General features: G+C 51.1%; 1 long non-coding RNA gene and 1 pseudogene across 1 annotated transcript in view; one reads left to right on the top strand and one right to left on the bottom strand.

Annotated features, from left to right (window-relative positions):
- Window positions 1-12,603, top strand: part of LOC144145541 (uncharacterized) — a 57,403-nt gene that overhangs the window by 29,058 nt on the left and 15,742 nt on the right. The window lies entirely within an intron of this gene.
- Window positions 1-12,603, bottom strand: part of LOC144144841 (uncharacterized) — a 30,030-nt pseudogene that overhangs the window by 9,117 nt on the left and 8,310 nt on the right.

The raw sequence follows: 12,603 nt of genomic DNA, 5'->3' as shown, positions 1-12,603 counted from the left end.
GGAACGGTAACGTTGTGAAAGTTTACACTGTGTTCCGAGTAGGAATGAGCCAGGTGAATACCGGGACAGGGCACGTCACCGTGCTGCCAGATAATGAATAGGTCGTCAATATACCTTTTATAGTACAGTGGCTTTCAATTTTGATCGTCAAGAAAGTTTGATTCGAGGTGAGCCATAAAGATATTGGCGTAGTTCGGTGCGATTCAAGCGATTTGGGACCCAACTGTGCCGATCGACCGGCTCATTGTCTTCTGTTAGTTTGGTTGAGACAAAGGATGGCTCTACGTTTCCGTGTTGATTACCAGGCGCTCAACAAAATCACTTGAAAAGACGTGTACCCTATGCCCCGCATAGGCGATCCCTTATACTGTTTGCAAGAGGCCGAATACTTCTCAAGCATCGACCTTCGCTCGGGTACTGGTAAATACCCATGCACGAACCAGACAAGGACAAGACGGCATTTGACACCCGAGACGGCCTTTATGAATTTAATGTCATGCCATTTGGCCTGTGCAACGCTCCGGCTACCTTCGAACGCCTCATGGACCCGGGGATTCGTGGCCTCAAATGGCAGACTTGGCTGTGCTATTTGGATAATGTTGTGATATTTTCGACATTTTCGTAGCATCTACAGCGCTTTAATGAAGTACTCACCTGCCTGTCTATTGCTGGAATGCAACTCAATGCGAAGAAATGCCGTTTTTCAAGCAAGAAAATCAAAGTTTTGGGACATGTCGTCACCAAAGAGGGAATAATCCCGGACCCAGACAAGATGGCCGGGGTTGTCAACTTTCCTCGGCCACTCCATGTGAAATATCCGCGGAGCTTGCACGGCCTGGCGTCATAGTTTCACCGTTTTATTCGCAACTTTATTTCGTTTTATTCCCCTTTCAACTACCTTTAGCTGCCAATGTGCTCTTCATCTAGTCAGACAATTTCCAAAGGGCATTTCAAGCCCTTACGGACGCCCTTACAGGTGATCGCGCCCTGTTCTATTTCGACGATACAGCGCCTACCATCCTCCATACCAATGCCAGCGGGTATGGCACTGGCTCCGTTCTTCTTCAGCGTGATGCTCAATCTAGAGAAATAGTGGTAGCATATGGTAGTCGCTCACTGACAACCGCTGAACAAGAAGGCGTAGCTGTTGTCCGGTCCATTCAGAAGTTTCGTTCATACGAGTACGGCCGTCGTTCCACCGTCGTCACAGATCATCGTGCGCTCTGTTGGCTCTCAACTATGAAAAAATTATCTGGGCACCTAGGCCGTTGGGTCCTACGCTTACAGCCGTTTGACTGTACGGTTGTGTTCAAGTCCGGTAAAAAGCGTGTTGATGCTGACTCTGTCGCGATGCCCACTATTTACTTCGTCGTCTGCTACCTTCACCGAGCCACGCCAACCACGTTTACCGATGGCGTCTGTCAGCTATACTTCAGTTGATGCGTTTACCGGCCTGCCATTGATTCAGCTCGCAGATACGTATTTTGGGATTCTCATCGGCCGCCTGATTGGATCTGCCCAGACACCAAATAGCCGGCTGCGACGCCAAGCTAAGAATTTCCGGCTGATTGATGGTATACCTTGCGACCTGAATCGCCCTGATACAGGCTTCAAATGTGTACCAGCAATTCTTCGTGAGCTTCGTCTTCGCCGACTCGAAGCACATCTTGATGACGGTAAGGCTAGAAATCTTGGCTTCGAAAAGACCTACGACTGCGTGCGGAGTAGATTTTTCTGGCCAGGCTTATCCACAAGTGTTGAAACGTATGTCGCTTCGTGCGCCCCGTGCCAAAACCGCAAGCCATCTGCGTCCCCTTCCTCTGGATTCTTGCACCCGGTGCCCTGCCCATCTGTTCCTTTTCAAGCCGTGGTCATTCACCTGTACGGGCCGTTACCAACTGCATGTAATTGCTGCCAATGGATTGTAACGGCGGTAGACCACTCCACTTGATACGCAGAGACTTATCCCCTACCGCCTGGCTGTACTCACAAAGTTGCCGACTTTATCTTACGCAATATCATATGGCGATATGAGCACTTTGTGTCGTGCTGAAAGACCGCGGTAAGACAATCCTTTCTCACATCCTTGCCGAAGTGCTTCGTGCTGCCAAAACCCTTCAAAAAACGTCTTCTAGTTTCCCTTTTCAAACAAATGGCCTTACCGAACGTTTCCACCGCACCTATCCGATATGCTTGTAGAGACAGTGAAGAGACCGGCACCTTTGTTGCGAGATCGACGACTTTTGCCTTCTTTATTGCGTGCTCATGCCCAACCACCGCTGCCCGCTCCTTTTGTCGTCCTCTTCTTCTGCATTTGTTAGAGCGCACTTTATTCCTCGCCATGCCCTTTGCCGCGGCCAGCTCAACATCCTCCCAGGGCCGAGCAGTGGACTTCCACTTCCAACGGGTATAAGCGCTGTGCAGCCAGTCGAACTTTTTGGTCCTTTGGGACAGTGATGGTAAAACATCCATCAATGCCGTATCTGCCTTGGAACTCCTCGACCAGTTTGCCGAACTTCTATTGTTGTGCCGGCACATTGTCATCCTCGGCAATCACCAAGACTCCAACGCACAGTCGGGGCAATGACGATGGGCGGCAGATAAGAGCGAAGCGCAGGAGAAGCGAGTACTCGTCCTTTAAGCATTTCGTAGTCGGTGCACAAGCTTGTTTCGGTACTTCACCCGCCTTCGCAAAGGTTGCTTTGCGCGGCTTTGCAGACAGCCAGCAGTTCGGGCTGGAAGTCCCACGGAGCACTTGCCCTCCAGGGACGGTGGTGGAGGTAGGGCCACTGTTGCATTACTGCCCTCACACCATTGCTCTAGAGGGCGAAAGTTGACAATCGCTCGTACTCCAGCCAGACCCGTGAGTAGCTCTTCGTAACCGAGAGTTTCGTGCAAGGCAGTGCTTGGCAAATTCTTGATTGTCCTGATGACACATTTCCAAGGAACCACTCCACCACGGAGCTAGTTCAGCAATAAACCTCCAGGCTGTGTGGCGAGAACTTGCATCAAATGTTAAGCGAACCTTCTTAGTTACGGCTTGACGGCTTACTATATCATGATTGAGTAGGTAGAAGACAGTCTGTTTGAATGTTTCAGACGGTATTGGTCTCCCCGCATGGCCTTCCATAATGCACTCCCTGGTGACGGAATGCATTCCTGCAGTAGTTCTGGCTGGTGGTCGAAGTGCTGTCGCTCTCTTTTTAGTGTACCTTCTGTTACAGACAGGTTGGTGCTAAATGAGACCTCTGGTGCCTTGATCATGAGAGGTAGAACGTAGCTGTCGGTGCTCTCGTGTGCTGCACTGTTAAACTTTCTGAACGCTGGTGGTTTGCTCACGTCTGAATTCTCGTGCGTATAGCTTATGATCAGTACGTCAAAACGCTGCATCCCCGATGGGCCCTCATGACGGAAATCTGTGTGCCCGTCATCAATGCCATCCAAACACAAAGCAGCTGCATCAGGGCTACGTGCTGGCATAATTTGCCAGTTGTCAGCGTATGTTCCCTGGATGACCCAGCAGAAGATTGCCTCTACAGCGTACATGTTGTCATTCCAAAGCTCGATACGACTGGGTACAACTCTCCAATAATTGTCTGAGCCGATTAGCACACTGACAGTCGAGTATTGAAGTTTGTCTTCTTGGGGCTCGTCAGCTAAGGGCAAATTACGGTCACGCAGCATTGCAATCCCGGTACCGTCAATTGGAGGGCCCCTTACGGTACATACTTCTGGCACTTCCAGAGTTTGAAGCCGGAGTTCCTTCGATTCGGCTCAGCCACAGAGTGCCAGCTTGACCCTTCGGCCTTGATACTGGCGTGGGCGGTTGCACTTGCCGAATGTGAACACTGCCAAATCTTTTGTTCCAATACATAGCAGAGATAGCTGCTGCGACGCGTCTTGATGAACAAAAGTTCGTTGGCTGTCAGTGCCAAGGAGTACCCGTACCGGCACCCGGCCGTTGGATCCACACACCCCACTCTGTGGCGGTTTGGAGCAACACCGCTGACGAATACGTGCTGCTTCCAGGAGCCGTTGTTACCTGCCTACTTTTTTGTGTTGCTGCCTCTCGGCTTTCATCGCCGATCAAAGTATGTGGTATTGGAGTGTGCGTTGCTGCTCGCTTCCAGATATCGCACAGTGGTTAAATGTGTCGTCCTGAACAGTGGCTGCACATGAGCCATGCAGCCGTTCGGCAATGGCGAGCAATATGGCCCGGCTTCCCACACTTAAAGCAGCAATGCTTTCTGGAGAGCCGTTAGCGCTTTTCTTCCGCTAGTATTGTGGCCTGGCAGGCGCGCGTCGCATGTCGCGGAATGTCGCAGAGGGGGACGTAGTCTGCCCAGGCATTGATGAATTGGCGACTGGCGATGAAGATCACGCTGCCAGCGCTAGCGCGGAAGGTAGCTGAGGCAGTGCCACGTTGTGGGTTGCTGACAACCTCCTTGAGTAAGGTTTCTTGCATAACACGCGACTCTCCTCTCTGCTTTCTACTTCCACCTAAAGAAACTGGAGGATTCATTTTACTTTATCCTGTCAGTATACTGCTGTAGAGTGCGCTCCAGTCATGTCTGTCTTCGTGCGCTCACGGTAGAGAATCGCCAGGTCTTCCGGCAATGAGCGCATCAGCACGCGGTGCAGAACGGCCGCGTACTCAGCAGGTGGTATGCCAAGGCTGTCCAAACAACCGGTCCTGAACAGTACCGGCTTGTAGAGGTCTCGCAGCCGTGAAACGTGAGACGAAGACTCGATCGGTTCGATGGAGAGCAGAATGTCTATGGGATCGTCGATGACATCTTTTCTGCCCTAACGCTCCTGGAGGACCTTGACAGCAATCTTGTAATTAACGTCGTTCAGGTGTATCCCTTCGATTGCACGCTTCGCAGAGCCGGTCAAGTAAGTCCTCAGATATGGAAACTTTTCAATATCTGTTGCATCGGGATGAGTGTGTATGGTCGCCTCGTGGTGCTCCCAGAATCCCTGCCACGCGCGGATCTCATCATTGAAGGCACGTATTTCAAGCTTTGGTAAGGCGACGCGTATACTCGGTGCTCGTGGCCTACCATGAGCTGCGAGGACTTGACTGGCAAAATCTGAGTGAGCACCTTTGGTGGCGTTGCCAGAAACGTCGGTAATTGCCGCCCGCCTCCGCGGGTAGCCATCCATGAAAGCCACGCCAGCCGATGCGCGCGCGTTCAGCGCTAACCGCAGTCTGCTAACCACGTTGCCGACCTCTCGTTGTAATGCAGAGCGCTTGCGACTTCTTCGTCGAACACCTCACCATCAAAGAGTCGGCCATCTGGTTATCCTGGTCACCGAGAGAGGAGTCCTTTTCTCGAAACCCGTCCATGATTTCCTGCAGGTCGGACGATAACGGTTGAGCGCCGTCCATGAGAATGTCGCTGGCCGTAGGCAGAAGTTGGGTGGTGGAACTACGAATAATCCCTCGACGATTGCGCAGCTTCTCATTCCAGGGAACGGTGTCGGTGCGAAGAATGCTGGCCTTCTCCCGGGTTTACGGCACCAAAAATGTAGACAGTGAAGAGATCGACACCTTGCTGCCAGATCGACGACTTCTGTCTCCTTTATTGCGTCCTCATGCGCAACCCCCTCTTCTAGCTCGCTTGGTCGTCCTCTTCTTCAACACTTGGGAAAGCGCACTTTATCCCCCCCCCCCTGTCCTTTGCCGCAGTAAACTTAACAATGCTATGTACGTGAGATCAGCCACCACGGCAGAAACTGAAACATCATTCTACCGTTCATTCGCTTTGCTTACCATTAAGCGGTTCAGGGCATGATGGCTTACTCACCCTTCTTCCTTGTTTATGGCCGCCAACCCCCTTTTGCACTGGGCACCGAGTTTTTCTCTGCTCCGGTCTCTCCCAATTCAGCATTTCATAAACAGTTCGTCACGCGGATCTCCCACTATTGAGGCATTGCAAAAAGTTTACAGGGATTCGAATGAGCAGGAACGTAAGGCAAGATACGACTCATCACGTCGTTCTGTTCAGTTCTCCGAAGGGGATGAGGTGCTACTTTGGACTCTGATTCGCTCATGTTGCCTCAGTGAAAAGTTCATCACAGGTACCTAGTTCCTACGTTGTCGTTGAACAAATATCTCCTGTAAATTATCGCACATCTCGAGTGAATATAGCAAGAGACCGTCACTGCCATGAAACAAAAATTGTGCATGTCTTCCACTTGAAGCGTTTCAACCATCGCCAACCATTACACCCTGACGCCAGGCGGCCGCCTTCAGCCGACTCGAAAATGTGTGAGCATTTGGAACGTTTCATTGATGTGCGTACCCAGAGCACGCCATACTGTCCCTATTGCGGACAGTGTGCGCACCGAGGGGTACGCTTTCCTCTCTCTTTAACTCGCCCCATCGCAACTACCATCTGTAAATCATCATCATCATCGTCGTTGGGCACGCGCTGCCCGGAACGTTCGGTCTGAGCAGGACAATAAACGTCGTCTCCGTGACCCCGTCCCCCGCCCTTTCAATATATATATATATATATATATATATATAGAACAGGAAGATACGGGACGAGGGACTCGGTAAAGATACATATAAAGGTTGCAGTCGTCATTGCCAGTGCTATTCGGCTTTTTTCGAAATATAATAGGGCCGAATGACGTGTGCTTGTCACGTTTCTTTGATACATTGATAAATAAGCGAAAATATAAGTCGAGAAAAAATCCACCGTTTTTCCGGGTGCGGGACTCGAACCCACCTCTCCTCATAACCGGTGCGGTGCGTTCGCCATTACGCTATCCCGCAGCGGCTTCTCTCTCGACTTTAAAGCGGGGGTTTATATTTAGAAGAGCTCTGAGGCCGGTCAACTAGCGCCGCCCCTCGACTACCACGGGAGACGTAGAACGTCTTCTTTCCCAGCGGCCGCGACGTAGACCGTGGTCGGAGGTCGGGGTTAGCAATTGGCATATCCGAACTGCTGGAGCCAGTGCCTCGTAATGCATGTAGCAGAACAGAAAGATACGGGACGAGGGACTCGGTAAAGATACATATCAAGGTTGCACTCGTCATTGCCAGTGCTATTCTGCTTTTTTCGAAATATTTAATAGGGCCGAATGACGTGTGCTGGTCACGTTTCTTTGATACATTGATAAATAAGCGAAAATATAAGTCGAGCAAAATCCGCCGTTTTTCCGGGAGCGGGACTCGAGCCCACATCACCGCATAACCGGTGCGGTGCGTTCGCCATTACGCTATCCCGCAGCGGCTTCTCTCTCGAATTTAAAGGGGCACTGACACAAAAATTTTGCATCTTGTTTTTTTTGTTGCGATAAGTAGCTAGTGACCTACTTATAACCTGTAGAAACCTCATTTGCTTCAGAGTGCGACGGTTGTTTAATTAGAGGCATTTTCAATGCGGCCAGTCGCAGTTTCGGTTTCAGCGAGTGCCGCGAAACGATGAATTTTGTGGATTTTGTGTGAACAAAGCTGACCACGTGACCGTCGGAGGGATATCACAGAGCAGAGCCGCCGTAGCACTGTCGAATCCGCATCGACGGCAGTTTCTGCGAATGCCCCCCCGTACTGATCTCGTGAGGCGCCTAATTAAAAAGCGAGTGGATGTGACGCAGGCGCTGCGAGTGCAAATGCTACCGCGGCTAACGAACGACGCGCGACGCTCGAGACGGTGGGTGGCAAGACGCGCGCTGGGAGCAGCCGGCCGGTCTGCCTACAGGTCCGCCTACAGATGTGTTCGGCTTAGCACTGCGGCAGATATTCGAGTGCCGCTCTCGTAAGCGGTGCAGATGACAATTTTTAATGCAACCCGCCATCGCATCATTAACTCCTTTCTCATGTAAGCCACCATGGTCGGGACTTGGGGACAATTTCGTGCAGCGGTAACAAGCTATCACTCGAGCTACCTGCGCCGGCGTGGGCCACTTCGCGGCCGTGGCCGCCGCCTGCACAGCGACCGTGCGGCTTGCTCAGTGGGCTTTGGTGCCTCCGGCGCGTTTCCGCATCCAATGGTAATAAACAGTAATAGACACAGAGTGCCTGGAATCGCTGTAGAACTTTGGTCGCGGCCAGCTGCCCGATGAGCTGAGGAAATCACGGCGCCTCCGCCGCCAACGATCGGGTCGTTCGTTCTCGAGAGCAGAAGCTCCGCCCTCCGGCCCTCCGATTGGAGCGGCGAGCCGGCAGTGCGGAAGCGGCAAACACAAACCTGTGACGTGTTTGGATGTTGTTTATTTACACTTGCGCGTGGTCCTCTGCTGGCCGCTCGGTTGCGTTTCGCACACTTCAAAATTGATTTTAAATATGTTCTAGGCTGTATTCACCGCTGATATTTTGCAGATGATGTATATGTGTTCCCACCAATCTATCTCCGAAGTTATCTCGCCATGAAAATTTTGTGTCAGTGCCCATTTAAAGCGGGGGTTTATATATACAAGAGCTCTGAGGCCGGTCAACTAGCGCCGCCCCTCGACTACCGCGGGAGACGTAGAACGTCTTCTTTCCCAGCGGCCGCCACGTAGACCGTGGTCGGAGGTCGGGGTTAGCAATTGGCATATCCAAACTGCTGGAGCCAGTGCCTCGTAATGCATGTAGCAGAAAAGAAAGATACGGGAAGAGCGACTCGGTAAAGATACAAATCAAGGTTGCAGTCGTCATTGCCAGTGTTATGCGGCTTTTTTCGAAATATTTAATAGGGCCGCATGACGTGTGCTTGTCACGTTTCTTTGATACATTGATGCATAAGCGAAAGTATAAGTCGAGGGGCTGCGCTAGTTGACCGGCCTTAGAGCTCTTGTAAATATAAACCCCCGCTTTAAAGTCGAGAGAGAAGCCGCTGCGGGATAGCGTAATGGCGAACGCACCGCACCGGTTATGCGGACATGTGGGTTCGAGTCCCGCTCCCGGAAAAACGGCGGATTTTTTCTCGACTTATATTTTCGCTTATTTATCATTGTATCAAAGAAACGTGACAAGCACGCGTCATTCGGCCCTATTAAATATTCCGAAAAAAGCCGAATAGCACTGGCAATGACGACTGCAACCTTGATATATATATATATATATATATACATATATGGAAGCATAAACACGCGCATAGAGTGCGAAAAAATAAGGTAAGTCGAGACAGAGACACAGAGGAGCAAACATAAAATAAAGACACAAGTTTACTGACGCTCCAGGAAGAGGATTTCCTTTCTTCAGAGCACTACAAGTAAAGGAACTCCTTTTCCTGAAACATCACTATACTTTCATTTTTATTGTAATGTTTTCCTCGTGTGTCTCTGTCTCAACGTACCTTACATATGTATATTTGTATATATGTATATAAATTGTTACGGGGATAAGCAGGCGAGTAAGAGGCGAAGTGGGGTTTATTCACCGTAATGGCGGTGGTTCACTGGAGAGCGTGCAGCAAACATCGATTCCGCCCAAAAGAAGCGCTTGGTTCCCTTCTTCATCGGCCGTGCAGCTGGCGGGGAGGATTTGCCCGTACAGTGAAGCAGTCCTGACATTTTGTGTAACATTTCCCCCTCCGCAGAAGAAACCCCTAGGGAGAGTCATCCAGCAGCGCGCGGGTTGTAGGTTTTAAGGCGCGCAACATGTACAAGCTGAGTCTTGCTTGCCCGGCGTCCGGTCGCAGTGAGACGTGAAATGACGTAGGTGACATCACTGACACGATCCAGAACAACAAATGGGCTAGTGTAACGGGCCAAAATTTGGTACACAAACCGAGTTTCCTTAAAGGGGTCCATAACAACACCAGATCACCTTTACAAAATGCAATACTCCGGTGGCGAGCGTCGTATCGGTCCTTAGAACGGCGCTGCGAGGACAGTGTACGTAGACGGGCTAATTGGCGGGATTCTTCAGCCAGGGAAAGGGTTTTGGCAATGGATGCCTCGTTGTTCAAGGAAAATGGTAGAATGGTGTCGATAGGCGTCCTAGCTGAGCGGTCGTAGACGAGGTAGAAGGGACTGTAGCCGGTGGTTTCGTGCTGGGCGGTGTTGTAAGCGTAGTTGATTAATGGTAGTATTTCATCCCAGTTTCTATGGTCGGAGGAAATGTACATCGAGATCATGTTGATGAGTGTGCGATTCGTGCGTTCAACCAATCCATTCGTCTGTGGATGGTACGGGGTAGCATTCCGGAACTGCGAAGTACAAATCCGAAGTAATTCCTCAACAACATCCGCAATAAATTGGCGGCCACGATCACTGATAAGCACACGAGGGGCGCCGTGGCGAAGAATAAGGGCATGCCGCAGGAATACAGACACAGAGGTTGCTGAAGCAGTTGGAACAGCTGCGGTTTCCGCATAACGCGTCAGATGGTCAACACAGACGATAATCCAGCGGTTGCCGCCAGGCGTTCATGAAAGTGGGCCTACAAGGTCAACCCCAACCTGCTCGAAAAGAGCAGGTATGGCGGCAGGACGCTTGTGACGCTGGCATTCTGTACAGGTGGCGACTTATTTTTCAGTCGTGCCCACATGTTGGGCCAGTAAAAGCGCTCTTGGGCGCGGTGTAATGTCCTAGCGTAACCAAGGTGTCCAGACATCAAATCATCGTGCATAGCGCGCAGTACACAAGAGCGAGACTCTCTGGTACAACCAAAAGAAACCGCGCACCAGATGCTCTGTAGTTTGCCTTGTAAAGCAGGCCTTCCCGAAGAGAAAAGCGATTAGAAGGGGCGGATGCACGAGCACCAGCGAAGAATGGGGCAGCTTGGGATCGTACTGTTGCTCTCGACGAAAGGTTTCAACGTTGGGAAATTCCTCAGATACTGGCGCGAGGTGGCCGTCGAAATTGTCCGCGTCGCACGCAGTCGTTGCAAGTGGTAGCCGGGAAAGGCAATCAGCGTCGGTGTAACGGCGGCCGCTTTTGTAGGATATAACGAAGTCGTATTCTTGGAGTCTGAGAAACCAGCGGGCGAGTCGCCCGGATGGATCACGTAATCCAACCAACCAACACAGAGAATGATGATCCGTGACAATCGTAAAAGGACGTCCATAAATGTAAGGGCGAAACTTCTGCACAGCGAAGATAACCGCCAAACATTCATGCTTGGTCACAGTATAGTTTCTTTCTGACTTGCTGAGTGTGCGGCTGGCATACGCGATGACATTTTGGGCCCTGTGATGCCTCTACACGAGTACTGCTCCGATGCCGATGCTGCTGGCATCCGTATGCACTTCGGTCGAAGCCGATGGGTCCAAGTGGCGAAGTATTGGGCCAGAAGTGAGCAAAAACTTAAGTTGGGAAAATAAGACCTCTCACTCTGACGTCCAGTTGAAAGGCACATTCTTGCGCAAAAGATAGGACAGAGGAGCAGCCAGCTCTGCAAATTTAGGCACGAACCGGCGGTAATAGGAGCATAGCTTCAAGAAGCTTTGAAAGTCACGCGCAGACTGGGGCGGCTTGAAATGGCTGACGGCTGCGATCTTCTCCGGGTCAGGTCAAACGCCATGTTTGTCAACTAGGTGGCCCAAAACTAGTGCTTGGATTTCACCGAAGTGCAACTTTTTCGAATTCAACACAAGACCGGCCTTTCCTAGGCAATTCAAGACAGTGTCAAGGCGTGTGTTATGCTCTTCAAAAGTACGGCCGAAAATTACCACATCGTCGAGGTACCACAAGCAGATCTCCCACTTCAAGCCTCACAGAATTGTGTCCATGAACCTCTCAAATGTAGCAGGAGCATTACAGAGGCCGAACGGCATGACGTTGAATTCGAAGAGTCCGTCGGGGGTAACAAAAGCCATTTTCTCTTTGTGGGCTGGATCCATCGGAATTTGCCAGTAACTAGATCTTAGGTCGGCTGACGAAAAATACGAAGCAGAGTGCAGGCAATCGATGACGTCGTCTATTCGTGGTAGTGGGTAGACGTCCTTCTTTGTGATTGTGTTCAGGTACCTGTAATCACCACAAAATCGCCAAGAACCATCCTTCTTCTTTACGAGAATCACCGGTGCTGCCCACGGACTAGCTGGTTCCTGCACAACACCCTTTGGCAGCATTTCGTTGACCTGGTCCGCAATAATCCTTCTCTCGCTCGGAGAAACCCGGTAATGTTTCTGTCGCACTGGCCGGGAGGTTCCGGTATCGATGGTGTGTCGCGAGCGGCACGACGGAATGTCGATCTTGGCGTCTCTTTGCGAGAAGTCAAACACCGATGCATGTCTGCAGAGGACACGAGCTAGTGCCTCCCTCTCGGTAGAAGAAAGACCCTTGCTTATCGTTTGCAGGAATGGTCCGTCGAGGATAGCGGAGCTCCCACCAGAATAACAATTTTCTTCGGTCACTGCTGCCCGGGATGCTCTCACATCTTTTTCAAACACCGCTAGTTTCATTCACCGCGGCAAAATAGTACCAGCCGCTGAGCAGTTAACGGCCCATAGAAGACTGCGCCTACCATTTACCGAAATCAAACAATGCGGTAACAAAACATCTTCTTTGATGCAGTTTGATGCAATGGGCTCAGCTTTAGCGCAAAAGGTAGGCTCACCAACACCGCGGGCCAACACGGGAACAAGAGACGCTGAGCGGGCGGGCAGAAGCGTGTCTTCGGATACAACCAGAACGCGTTCTTCGCAGAGAGAAGGCTCC

The sequence above is a fragment of the Haemaphysalis longicornis genome, unplaced genomic scaffold (assembly GCF_048455015.1).
Source record: "Haemaphysalis longicornis isolate Haplotype H1 unplaced genomic scaffold, Haemaphysalis longicornis Haplotype H1 scaffold_7, whole genome shotgun sequence".
Taxonomy (NCBI): Eukaryota; Metazoa; Arthropoda; class Arachnida; order Ixodida; family Ixodidae; genus Haemaphysalis; species Haemaphysalis longicornis.
This window is presented reverse-complemented; position numbering and strand designations above follow the sequence as displayed.